The 12,598-nt window shown below is 43.5% G+C and overlaps 1 pseudogene; it reads left to right on the forward strand.

Moving 5' to 3' along the window:
* Nucleotides 1-11,080: 11,080 nt before the first annotated feature.
* Nucleotides 11,081-11,971, forward strand: LOC147429677 (uncharacterized; annotated as a pseudogene).
* Nucleotides 11,972-12,598: the final 627 nt, after the last annotated feature.

Raw genomic sequence — 12,598 nt, forward strand, 5'->3', positions numbered from 1 at the left:
AAATATTGGTAAAACCGAGAAATCCGACCATAAAAATTGCATGTGAGTGTATATAATGTTTTGCGGTGATGTTTTTGATTTATTATGATTTTTTGAGATTTTCAGGATTTGATTTGCTATTTTCCTTTTAGTTTTGCTAATTTTTGGCAGAAAAACTTCAAAAATACAAAAAGCAGATGAAAAATGATCGTAATAAAAAACAAAAAATATGGGGATGATCAGTGACTATAGGAAAACATAGGGTACATTGGGGGTGCAATTATGAGACTGGAGCGGAAAGCGTGTTTTGGTCAGATTTTGACCGAAATGCCAAATTTCTGGTAAACAGGGCAAATGAAGTCCAAATCAAGAAACTTTTGAGCCTAAACCGCATCTCGCAAGAAGTTGGGAACACATGTCAAATTTCATGAAAAGTGGTTCGGGGACCTCCATTATAAGAAATTTTCACTTCATTTTTAGCTCATTTCCACTATTGACCTTTGAGAGAGAGCTTCTGCCACCTAGAGCGAACGGAACTTCAAGCAGCTTCTACAACGCGCACGACTACCCGATGGGCTTCAGACATGAGAGGTAGGCTCACCACCTTGAGCTTTTCTCTCATGTTTGTCGTTTTGTCGCGAACACTAGCATAGGGTTTACACGTAAAGCGGGGAGTAGAGACCTACAAGTAGAAGTGGCCACCTAACGACTAACCCAAAAGCAATGAGACTTCATCAAAAGCTTACCCTAGCATAGGAGACCAGTCTTGGATGTCCAAAGGCAGTAGAAAACCATCGAAAAAAACCCTAATTCCTAGAACCCCGCAAGAGGCCACCAAATGGGAAATCGGCCAAGAGGCGCCCAAATGCTACCAAAATTCATGGGTAGGAGCATCTCGACATGCTCGACAAGTCTATGTAGCCCACATGACCAAAAGGTGACCCGAAGCAGCACTAAACTTCAGAAACGGCATCAGACACACAAAGCGCCAAATAGCTCTCGCGGGCAAACCGCATGTCCGTTTGCCACCAAACTTCACGAGCGGATTTCCTGGACCATTGACAACCAAGTCCTATGGTGGTAGACCACCACAAGTCATCAAAGACATGTAAATGCAACCACGGGTGCTTCTAGAGCGACAAATTGCCAAACGGAGCTCCGGTGAAGCCAAAGTCGACAAAAACCATACGACAAGGATCCCCAAGGGATCGGGAAGCTATGGAGACCAACATCTAGAAATTTCATCGTCGAAAAGCACTCCAAAAGTCAGAAAACGGCTCGGAGGCTTTGGAATCTACACAGGGAGTTACTTTCTATCCATTTGACTTTTTTGTTGAAATTAAGCTTAAAAGGGACTCATGGGGACTAAGGGCAGGCACCTGTAGCAGTTTCCATAAAAAAATCATCAGTAGACATCCTACGTGTAGGATGTCTCAAAGCCATTTCTGGGCACAGAACCCAACAACTCTTATCACACACAGTTTCTGAATAGCCTTTACATGCTAGCCACCAAGTTTCATCACATTTGGACCAAAATTGAACTCATGTGCACCAAAAAAACGCAAAGTTAGGGCATAGAGGCAATAATGGGCCATAGACCCACCAAAACTTGTTTAAATTGCATGAAACTTGCACAATACATTCATGAGTACATTGCCAACCAATCTGTGTGGTCACCTCCAAAAAATGATGAAGTAGACATCCTATGCGTAGGATGTCTATTTGATATTTTTTGCCTACAGAGGGTATTTTTACATTCCAGATCTTTTCATATCATCTTCAAGAGCTCATATATCAAGTTTGAAGCCATTCTAATAATTTTTGACCCCCAACACCTTCAAGATACACTTTCTGAGCCCAAAAACACTACACATGGTCTTACCAACATCAATTCTTGTCCAAATCAAAATCCAAGAGCATGACCATGTTCCACATGCCAAGGACTACCCACAGAACAAATCCCAAGCCATTTCGATGAAATAGACATCCTACGTGTAGGATGTCTCCAGCATGTTTTTGAACTTCTGTGCAAAAATTGACATCATGGGAGCCATGACCATGGTGCAAGGAGCCCATATATCAATTTTCAACCCATTTGGACATCATTTGCTACTTGTTGTGGACTTTATACCCAATTTGTGACCTAAATCCTGAATCTACCAAAAAATCCACTTTTTGATGCCCAAATCCAAATCCAATCACATAGCCATGTTACACAGGCCAAGGACCACCAGCATGTCAAGTATCACCAAAATCTGATGAAAGAGACATCCTACGCGTAGGATGTCTAAATGAAATTTTTTGGCTAGAATTGCACTATGAGTACATGCACAGTTTCCCAAGTTATTTTTAAGTTTTATTTTCAATTTTCAAGTCATTTGGATAGTTAAAACTCAGTTTCTCAGCTAATATGGAAAATACGCTAACTTCGGACTACTGAGTGCAATAGGATCTATGGCAGCCGCAAAGTCACCGGCAAAGAAGAAGAGGATGACCATAAAAGATTACCAAGAAGAGGTGGAGCCATTTGTAATACTAGAAGGTAAAGCCAACCAGCACATGGATCCAAGAGGACCTGCTAGAGTCAAATGATCTAAAGATCTACCAAGGCGTGTTCAAAGACACTGAAGGAAATGTGATAGAGCTACCCATGCTACCACGGGAGCTCAATGAGTTCGTCAGAAGCAAGATGGCAGAGTACCTAGAGAAGATTGATCTCCACAATTATTTTGAAGCTGTTTCGGCAGGAATTGACATAAAAAGAGTATGGAAATTTGTGATGACAATCAAGGAAGATGGAGTGGTACGAGTTACGGATCTACAGGACAAGCCAGACACGAAAATTATAATCATGGAGAGAGTGGTGGCAGCTCCACTAGACCTCTCCAACAAAGGGGATAGTGTAACCAAAAGAAGAGACGAAGTAAAGGTGTACACAAATAAGAAAGGCAACTACACTTTTGAAGACATTGCCAACCCCAAAGTGGCAATCATGAGTCAGCTGTACAACCAATATTTCCATATGTGTACAAAGAGGCCACAAAAGTACAAAATGTCGCCTGGAGCAATTGCCACAACCTTCACTTGGGCAATGCAGAAAATCAAGACGAAGGTAATCAATTATGCAGCTTATATACATGACAACCTGGTGAAGATGGGCAACAAGAACCCTACATACATTGCTCTTGGTGAGTTAATCACTAAAGTGGTTTATGGGGCATTGCACGCCAAGGGAAGATGGCTTGACCCTCCATCACAGAACGACTGGCTGAGGCTCAAGGAAGATAAGGAAGAGGAACAGCCCAAAGCACCAAGGGTTGCCACAAGGTTGAAACGCCAGCTAGAGATCGTGCAAGAAGAGCAGCCAGAGCTGAAGAAGGGAAAGAAGGAATCTGTCCAAGTGCCTATAAAAGAGACGAAATCAGAGAGAGCGGCACGGCTAGAGCGGCTGATGGAAAGTTTCAGAGCCGAAAGAGCCTTCAAGGGGGATCTGAGCGAACTATGGAAGCCCTCTCTAGAAGCAATGTTGGGATCATCTTGAAGGGTGCACAGAGACAGATTTGAAGACTATCTTAAGAACTTTGAAATTCAGGATGCCACGGCGGAAAATATCCCACATGTACCATTTACAGAAGCAGAAGTGGAGCAAGTCCGACGGCAACTGCTAGAGGAGCAGGAAGGCCAAGAGAGAGAGAGAAAGACAAAGGCGGACAGGGATTTCAAGAAAAAGCCGACAACTCCACCGTCCAGCCCTGAGTCCAAGCCATCGCCCTCACCACCTCCTCGTAGCCCTCCACAGACTCAACCAAAAGAGGAACAAGACAAACCTGAAGATCAAGAGGAGTCAAGGCAAGAACAGAGCCAAGAACAAGAGCAAAAAGAAGAAGCTGAGCCCAGAAGTGAGCAGCCACAGCCAAATGAAGCAAGGTATAACACATTTCTAGACCTACTAGCTACCGGATATTCAAAAGAAGAGGCTGCCACAGTTGCATTTGACTTGGCAAGCACGGGGCCCAAAGAGCAAATGTAGAGCCTACGATTATTGGAGCTAAAGGAGATGGCCACTGATACAGTGGACCTGCACCCACCCACCAATGATTGGGATGTGGTGATGGCCAAGCTAATCGGGCTAAGGGCACAGTCGATGGCCACAGAAAGTGAAATGGCTAATCTCAAATCCAATGAAGTGCAGATAAAGTCCGAAGTCGACACTTTACAGGCAAAGATGCCAGGAGATGGAAAGAGAAAATTAGGTAGCAGCTCAAAGACTGCAAGGAGCCGAAGAGGAATATAGAAAACTCAGTAAGTCATTGACAAATGCAGAGAGGGAAAGGGATAACCTAACCCTACAACTTGTTGAGGAGTCCAAGGAAGTGGAGGCCATGCGGAATGCCAAAGAGAAGGAAGAAATAGGGCAGGAGGCTAGCCAGGATGAGGTCCTTGAGCTCAAGGACCAGCTTAAAGTTAAAGATCAAACATCGAGCGGCTACGGGCATCTCCTGCCAGAGTCAGAGCTACTAGCTCGACTCACACCACTTTAGAGAGCCAGATTTATGAAGAACAAATGAAAGAGCTCCAGAAAGAGTTGAACTTACAGAAGAAGCAAAGGCTGATGATGGCAGAAGGGTCAGTGGTCTTGCAAACACGCATGGAAGAAGAGCACAAGGCAATGCAAGATGAGCTAGAAAAAATCAAGAGAAAGCTCGAGGAGGCGGAGAAGATAAACGCTGATTTGAACGACCTCCTCGTGAACATGGGAGAACAAGCTGAAGTAGAGAAACAGACATTCCAAAAGCAGATAGAAGAGCTGAGAGGCCAGCAGGCAGACGAGTAGGTAATCACAGGTCCAACAGCCATGGAAGGCATAGACCTAGAGAATGTGGCAGATCCTGTGGACACACCCATGCAAGAGGAAATCCTTGTAAGACCCTCTCAAGAGCCACAAGATCTGACACAAAAAGAAGAAGAGAAGCTGCGCAAGGCCATAGAAGCGGAAATCAGAGAAACGGCCAAAGAAGCCTTGGAATGGGAGCAGAGGGAAGTTTAAATCCATGACCATTCAGAAGATAGACGCTAGCAACCTTCGGCTTGAATGGCTACAGCCCTCTCTCCCATATCCTTTGCTAAAGTACGAAGCCGCCACGATCAACAAAAGAATCAGAGAAGAGCCAACAGTGCCACTGTACACAACAGATATCTCCAAGCCTGAAGGGGTAAAGTTGATAGTCGACTTCCAGCCCAGGTGAAGAAAGGCATGGCTAACAAAGTATCCACAGTACCTAATCCACTTGGTAGAGGCACCCAATTTCATCAGAGATAACCTAAGTTTTTGCCCTCTACCAAGGATGCAGACGTGGAAGGCCCAGGAGCTACTACAAAGAAGCCAACCTACTTGGCTAAAATATCCAAAGCTGCCAAGCTTGAAGGCAGGCAAGAGAATAAGTGTTCAATACATGGTGAAAACCCTAACGGGCGCCATCAAATTGTTCACTCGCTCGCCTGACCTATCTTGCATTATGATGAGGAAGATTTGCAAAACCCTTTTGGCAGTCTTCGAGAGGTTCAAACCGGGCCAGTCGACAGACAGTATCTTCTTCTTTCAAGATACTTATAGATGTGCGTATGATCTATCTGGTCAGCCTTCCAAGGAGGTGATACATGCATTGTATCAAAGGATCATGTTTTTGCCATCCTATCACCTCCAGGCCTTTGAAGAAGCTTTCTACACCGGCTTCTTCACCATCAGCACTCACATATTCGGCCCTACACTACTGGCTCAACATGCAAGATACGAGTCGCTGCTCAAGATGCGAGAAATCATAAGATGCAGAACAACTCGACAGCCATGTCGGGGATGACATGAGCAAGGAGGGGGGGAGTGTTAGAAGCTAGACACACCCTACGGAAAATAACGGCTCGGCAGATTATTATTTTTTGTAATTATTCATTCATTGAGAAAACCCGACATTTCACCTTGTAAATATTTGGGCTTACAAAAGTTTCCAGATTGTATCCCAGTTTTGACATTAGATTGAGTAGATGGTTAATTTGGAACTTTAGGGTTTGAGAACTGTAAGGTATTTATACCACTTTTTGACCTTAATGAAAAAACCTTTTGTCATTTAATTTTTTTTTTAAGTCTGTGAGTGTGCGTACTGTGTACGAGAGAGAGTGAGAGCTTCATCTTGACGCTACGTGCGCACCGGTGGTTGGAATCAAGTGAGAAGAAGTGCAGCGTGTTGCCCCCAACGAGAGCTATGCGCCAATACCTACATTGCGCGCGTACGGTCCGGTTTTGCGAGCTCCATCTACAAGCTTCATCTGGTGATTTGGTGAGCATACATTGTCCGATTTTGCATTGCAGCATATCTACGCATTCGCATTGAGTAGAGATACAAATTAGGCACTTTAGATTTCGGAAATGAAGACTTGCAAATTTTGACCAGACATCCTACGTGATTTTTCATCGGGTGTTTTGGGTTGGGGTTTTGGTTCATAAACCTTAGGGAGAGTGACCTATTGGTGTTAGTAGGGTCTCCTTCAAGTTCTGTGGTGTTTCAGATTGTTTGATGGGTGTTCGTCTCTAGAAAGTGTTGTAGGAAGTTTCCTCTTATGCACTCCTGAAGGCCGTGACTTAGACATTGGGTAGAGGCCTCTGTAGGAATTAGTTAGGAGTCGGTCGAGTGTAGGTTGACACCCTATGCTTGCTTCCACGCACCTACGGGTTGAGCTTTGTCCTTAGCTGACAAATCTTGTTAGGTGAGTTCTCGCTGTGCTGACGTCCGTCGCGGCATATCCGTCCAACACACACTCTCTCTCTCTCTCTCTCTCTCTCTCTCTCTCTGTGTGTGTAAGTTTGTGGTGTTCACATCACCGTGGTCTGCATCCTAGCCGCTCAAAGCTAGGTTGTGCCCCCTATTCGCTTTATCGTGACCGGCTCGAGGCTTGCCATCCGCTCTCGGCATTTTAGAGGCCGTCGGGGTTCGTGTCTCGCTTTTCTCCCGTCATTTGGTGTGCCCACTGAGGAGGGCTTCTAAGAAACCTTCAGTTTACAATGCTAAAAGCAACGCACCTCATCAATCATGGACAAATGGCTGAAGGAATTTTCTAACTGGAGGACGGAAGAGGAGGAGACTAAGGAGGCACTATCCGCCTTCATTGAAGTACTACTGCCAAGGTGTAGTGTCGTCAGTATTCAAGAGGAAAGCTCCCCATCTCGTGTTGCTTGTTCTAACCACAAATTGAGAGCATCAGATGGGAGGCCTATGAAGTGCCATCACTGCTGTCAACCAAAGCATTCTGTCAATGAGTGCCGACAGAGGAAGTGACGAAAGAACGGTGAGTTTTGCTTTTGAAAACTGTGGCACTCTCACGACAGTCAGATTTTTTGTAGCACCAAGTGTTTTCTCTCTAATGCTTCGAGAGGAGTCGTCAACTACATCAACCACAAAGTCTAAGTCCGGAAGCCTAAAGAATTTGGTGGACACAAGTGGACCTACACTCTCTCTAGGCCTAGAAAGTTCAAATAAAGTTCGATCACTCAATTGGCTTTCTAAAATGGATCCTCCAGATTTCAGGGTTGTTTCCTTGAATTCACTGCCAGTTTCCTTCAACTTGTCCTGGGCTAGAATTTTTGCTTTCTCTTCGTTTTCAACCCATTGTTTTTGTTTTGTCATCTCATATCTTTTGCTTCTGCTCCTTTTGATTCTTTGAGAAGAAACTTTTGTTTTCTTTGAATCATCAGAGGAATTGTGTTTCTTTTTCTTTGCCAGCTCTAGTGATTACCTTGATTGGAACAATCGGTTCGCTCTCCGATGAGCTACTAGGCATCATTTGGACTACGTTGACTATAGTTTTTTCTTTGTTCAAAGAATTCTTAGGAAAATCTTCCGGAAAGTGTCCTCCCTTTTTGCAACATTGTATGCAATAGGCTTCAATTGGTTTGAGGTTTTTGTCAGGCTCTGGACATGCGTTCTTCTAATGGTCATCAACACCACAGTTATGATAGTTTCCTGTTCTGGGCTTCATCATGGGTCTTTCCATGGAAGGTATGACACCTTGATTAGCTACATAGTACATTGGTGCAAGCTCTAGTGGAGCATAAGTCATGGTTTCCTCCATTAGTGGTGGATGTGGACTATACCAATCTCCCTCTACCATTACAGTAGATGGACTAGGCTCTCCATAGGGTATAACATGCGCTATTGCTTGTTCATCTATGACTCCTTCAGGTGGGAGGCCTATGCAGTGCCATCACTGCTGTCAACCAAAGCATTCTGTCAATGAGTGCCGACAGAGGAAGTGATGAAAGAACGGTGAGTTTTGATTTTGAAAACTGCGGCACTCTCACGACAGTCAGTTTTTTTGTAGCACCAAGTGTTTTCTCTCTAATGCTTCGAGAGGAGTCGTCAACTACATCAACCACAAAGTCTAAGTCCAGAAGCCTAAAGCATTTGGTGGATACAAGTGGACCTACACTCTCTCTAGGCCTAGAAAGTTTAAATGAAGCTCGATCACCCAAGCGCCCATTCTGGAAAGCCGATTGAGCTAGACTCTTCTCGCCCAGTTTGTTTTTAACCTAATGTGGAGGATTGTGCGGACTACTACAAGGGGTAGGAGCATGTGGTGAAGGTGTCACCTCGTCAACACCTAAGGTACGCAACCCTAGTGGTCAAGATCCTTGCCCTACACCCGTTGCCCTACACCCGACATGGATAATAACAATAGGCCAAAAGTATTTCCTTTCCGTTTCTTGCAACACATGCATGTAAACATGTATATTGATAGGAAGATATTCTACCAGCAAAAGATTGTTTTCTTGTTCGGAGCCAAGATGCTTGATGAAATCCTCAAATCTCCACGTCCCATCATCTTGCTCCTTCTGGACTACTACCACTCTTTTATGTAAGCATCTTTATTCTGTTCTAGCTTTGTGATCCATTCTTTATCCTGTTTTAATCTATCCATCCAACCCTGTAAAAAGCCTCTATGAGCCGCTATTGTCATTAAGATTAATTTTTTTTTTGTAATTTCTTGAGCCACTACCATGGAAAGTGTTTCTTTCCCCACGTTCAGTGGAAAGAAGGGAGAACATCTCACCACCGACTTTCTGGATGATTTTGACATCGCTTGTGTGGTTTCCAACAAGGATGACGACGCCTCACGACTTCAAATTTTTCCTCTACTGATGAAAGTAGAGGCCAAGTCCTGGTACAATACATTGCCCCAGGCTACCAAGAATGCATGGGATGTGTTACGGGCTGCCTTTGTAAAGAGGTTTGGTGGAGGCACAACCTCAGAGAAGCTATGGTAGCTACTGACGGTATTGAAGCAGGGAGGTCTGCTAGAGTATGCCACCTACGAGTCCAAGTTTGTGGACTTATGGGAGTGTTAAGCCTAGGAATTTTGGGATGTTTTACCTTAGTGGAAGTTGAAATGTTAACTTTTGTACTTTTGGGATTCCAAGGGGTGTTCTTGGGAAAGGGCGTTGCCCATTAGTCTTATTGAAGTATGTAACTGTTGATCAGTGTCTGTTTGGGAATGTGAAAGTGGAAGTTATGGCGGATTTAGTCTGTTGTCAGTTTCTGTGTGCTGTTCCAGTTCCAATTTCATTCTGAAATCTGTGTTTTGTCTATTCTGAATGTCTTTGCCTTAAACACTTGGCGATCACGTTGTAAGTGTGATGTAGCATGGATGGATTCAAGTTTCTCTTCTAGGAGCGAGTGTTGTGCCAATGGAGGGAGGATGTTCACAATAGTGTGAGTTGGCATGGGTAGTTGGCTGCACTCTGGAGGAAGCGGGAGAGGATACATTCTCGTATTGGACAAGGTCAGTTGCTAGGAGGTTTCGGCAATTGTATGGGCGAGATGGTCAGCGTTCAGAACAACAGGGAATTTTGGATTATACTGGGATGCACCGAGTTTCTATAGGGGAAGATTCAGATGATACTATGGAGGATTTGGATGGCGAAGAGGATTATCTAAGTGATAGATGGAAAGAAGAAGTAGTGAATGAAGAACAGGATATATTTTCGCGGCTATTGGTGGTTGCAATTGTTCAGTATGCATTAGTGGCAAGAAGGAGATTGATTTTTGATCCGTTGGGAAGTACCAGTGAAGGAAATCTTGTACAACCAGGTGGACCTACAAATATGGCGGCGGCTAGGCAGGATATGCGTGTCAAATTCTAGACCTTTTTGGGAAAGTCAAAAGAAGACCTAGATTGTCATATATCTCAATACGAGACAAGATGGCAGGCTAGAGGATTTGCTGGAGTATATGATGCCCAGGCTAAGATGCGCTAGTTTGAGGCTACATTGGATGGGAAGGCTATGCTGTGGTTCAATAATTTTCCAGCAGTTCATTTTGCTGATTATGATGGTTTGAAAGCAGCATTTTTGAACAGGTTCAGAAAGGGAAAGACTCCACATGATGTGTTGACCAAGCTTAGGGAAGTGAAACAAAGTAAAATGTTTGTTGAGGATTATGCATAAAAGTTTAACCAATATGTAAGAAGGTTGGCTGCTCAAGAAAGGCCAACTAATGAAATGCTTGCTGCATATTTTTTGAATGGATTAAGGAAGGAATTGAAGAATGCTGTTGCTGGAGTTGATGTTGTAGGTGGATTACAAGCATTAGTGGAAACAGCTCAAAGAGCAGAGAAAAGGTCTCTCATGGGAAAGCAACCAAGAGGTCATCTAAAGAAAAGTAGGTCAAAGAAAAAGAAGAGGTCAGATAATTCGGATTCGGACAGCGATTTGGATTCTGAAACTGATGTTGATTCATATACGAAAACGGATTCCGATAGTGAAGAGTATTCTAGTGAGGATTTGGATTCAGAAGTAGATGAGGATAAGAAGAAGAAAAGCAAGAAGAAGTCGAAGAAAAAGTCTAAAGAGAAAGAGGATAGAGTGGAAAAATTGGTAGCAACAAAAAAATTGAAGAAGTTGGGAGTGCAGAAAGTTGTGGAATATAAACCCCTCATTGTGAAATTTTTGTTAAGGATGGGCATTGAACAAAAGAATGTTGGTTTAATCCGAATTTCAGGAGTGTTGTACCAAAAAGGATTCAGCAAAAGATACAACAACAAGGACCTCAAACTCATGGGGTGTTTCCAGAGAGAGGAGGAAGGCAGAGGATGTTTAATAATCAAGGGTGGCAAAGGCAACAACCGTATTCAGGGTGGAGACCACAATTTAATCAAGGGAGACCACCATTTAGAGGAAATTTCAATTCGGGAGGAGGACCGAGATTTGGAGGATGGCAGAATTGAAGACCCCCATGGGGGGGAAATTGGGATCAGCAGCAGCGGTGGCAGAATTGGTAGCCACAACCACATGGATGGAATCAGCCGGTTTGGAATTATCAAGGGGGGAATCAGCAACAGCCAAGAGGGTAAGGGCCGCAGTTGCTAGCACCACCAGCACAGTCAGCTGAAGCAAACAAAGAGCCTGGAAGTAGTTTGATAGTAGTAGAATCATTTTAGGATCAAGGGGTGAATGAAGTCGCTATGGATTGTCAGCCAAAATGTGATTGTTCCAAATGTTTGCAAGAGGAAGTAGATGTATTAGTGACAACAAGGTCCAAAGCAAGGTTGAACCCTCCACTGGACTGGGAGGAGCAGAAGGAGATTCGGGATGAAGTAGCTGAAGATTTGATAAAAAAAGGATCAATAACAGAGCAAGCTTAAATCAAAGGAGAAAGGAGTAAAAAAGGAGGAGAAGGAAAGAGAAAGGACACATGCCTTGTTTGAAGAGTTAACTAATTCCTCTATACATTTTACCTTGGATCAGTTATTGTCATTAGTTCCAATTTTTAGAGATAGACTATATACAGTGATGAGAAGGACAAAGAGTGTTCCGAGTATGAAGGAGGTGCAGAAGACAGTTCAGAGTTGCCAGATTAGCCCGGAGGATGTGGATTTTTCAGTACCAACACTGTCGTTGGAATTTAATAACCGCAAATTTTCTGATGTTCTATTAGATAGTTGTTGACCGTGCTGGGTCAACAACACAACATAACTCAAGTTTCGTGGGTGAAAGCATGTTAACCTGTCATGCTTTTTCATGTCCCGGACAATGCTAACTAGCACAATTTTGACATATGCTAACTAGTACAATAACTTGAGCTACATCTCCAAGATCTATGACATATGATATATCAATAGAAAGCACTTGAAACAAGGAATCCAAATGTACAACCTCCGACAAATTTTGATATTATTTGTAAAAAATTTACCGGACGCCCAACTTTTCGAAGATGTGCTAACTTGAAACTGCTAACTAGCACAAAAAGCGCGACAGGTTAACATGCTTTCACCCTCGTACCAAAGTCTTATCTTTTGCGAGTTATGAAATGCTGCGGATTATGGCTATAAACGTCATTTGTAATGAGTAGTTATTCTAGTTTCAGAAGCCGGGGTGCAATGGCACTTCTAGATTGTAAATACAAAGCCATTTGACCCATTCAACCCCATTTTTGGTTAAACCTAGGGTAGCCTTAGTATATAAGGTACCTAGGTCATTTTGTAAAAAGAGACTTTTCATAATCAAAACTTTAGCGCTGCCGTCTACTATGTGTGAGAGAGAAAGAGAGTGAGTGTGAGCTTCATCCTCTCGCTA

The sequence above is a fragment of the Adiantum capillus-veneris genome, chromosome 22, assembly GCF_014529385.1.
Source record: "Adiantum capillus-veneris isolate H3 chromosome 22, ASM1452938v2, whole genome shotgun sequence".
NCBI classification, from domain to species: domain Eukaryota; kingdom Viridiplantae; phylum Streptophyta; class Polypodiopsida; order Polypodiales; family Pteridaceae; genus Adiantum; species Adiantum capillus-veneris.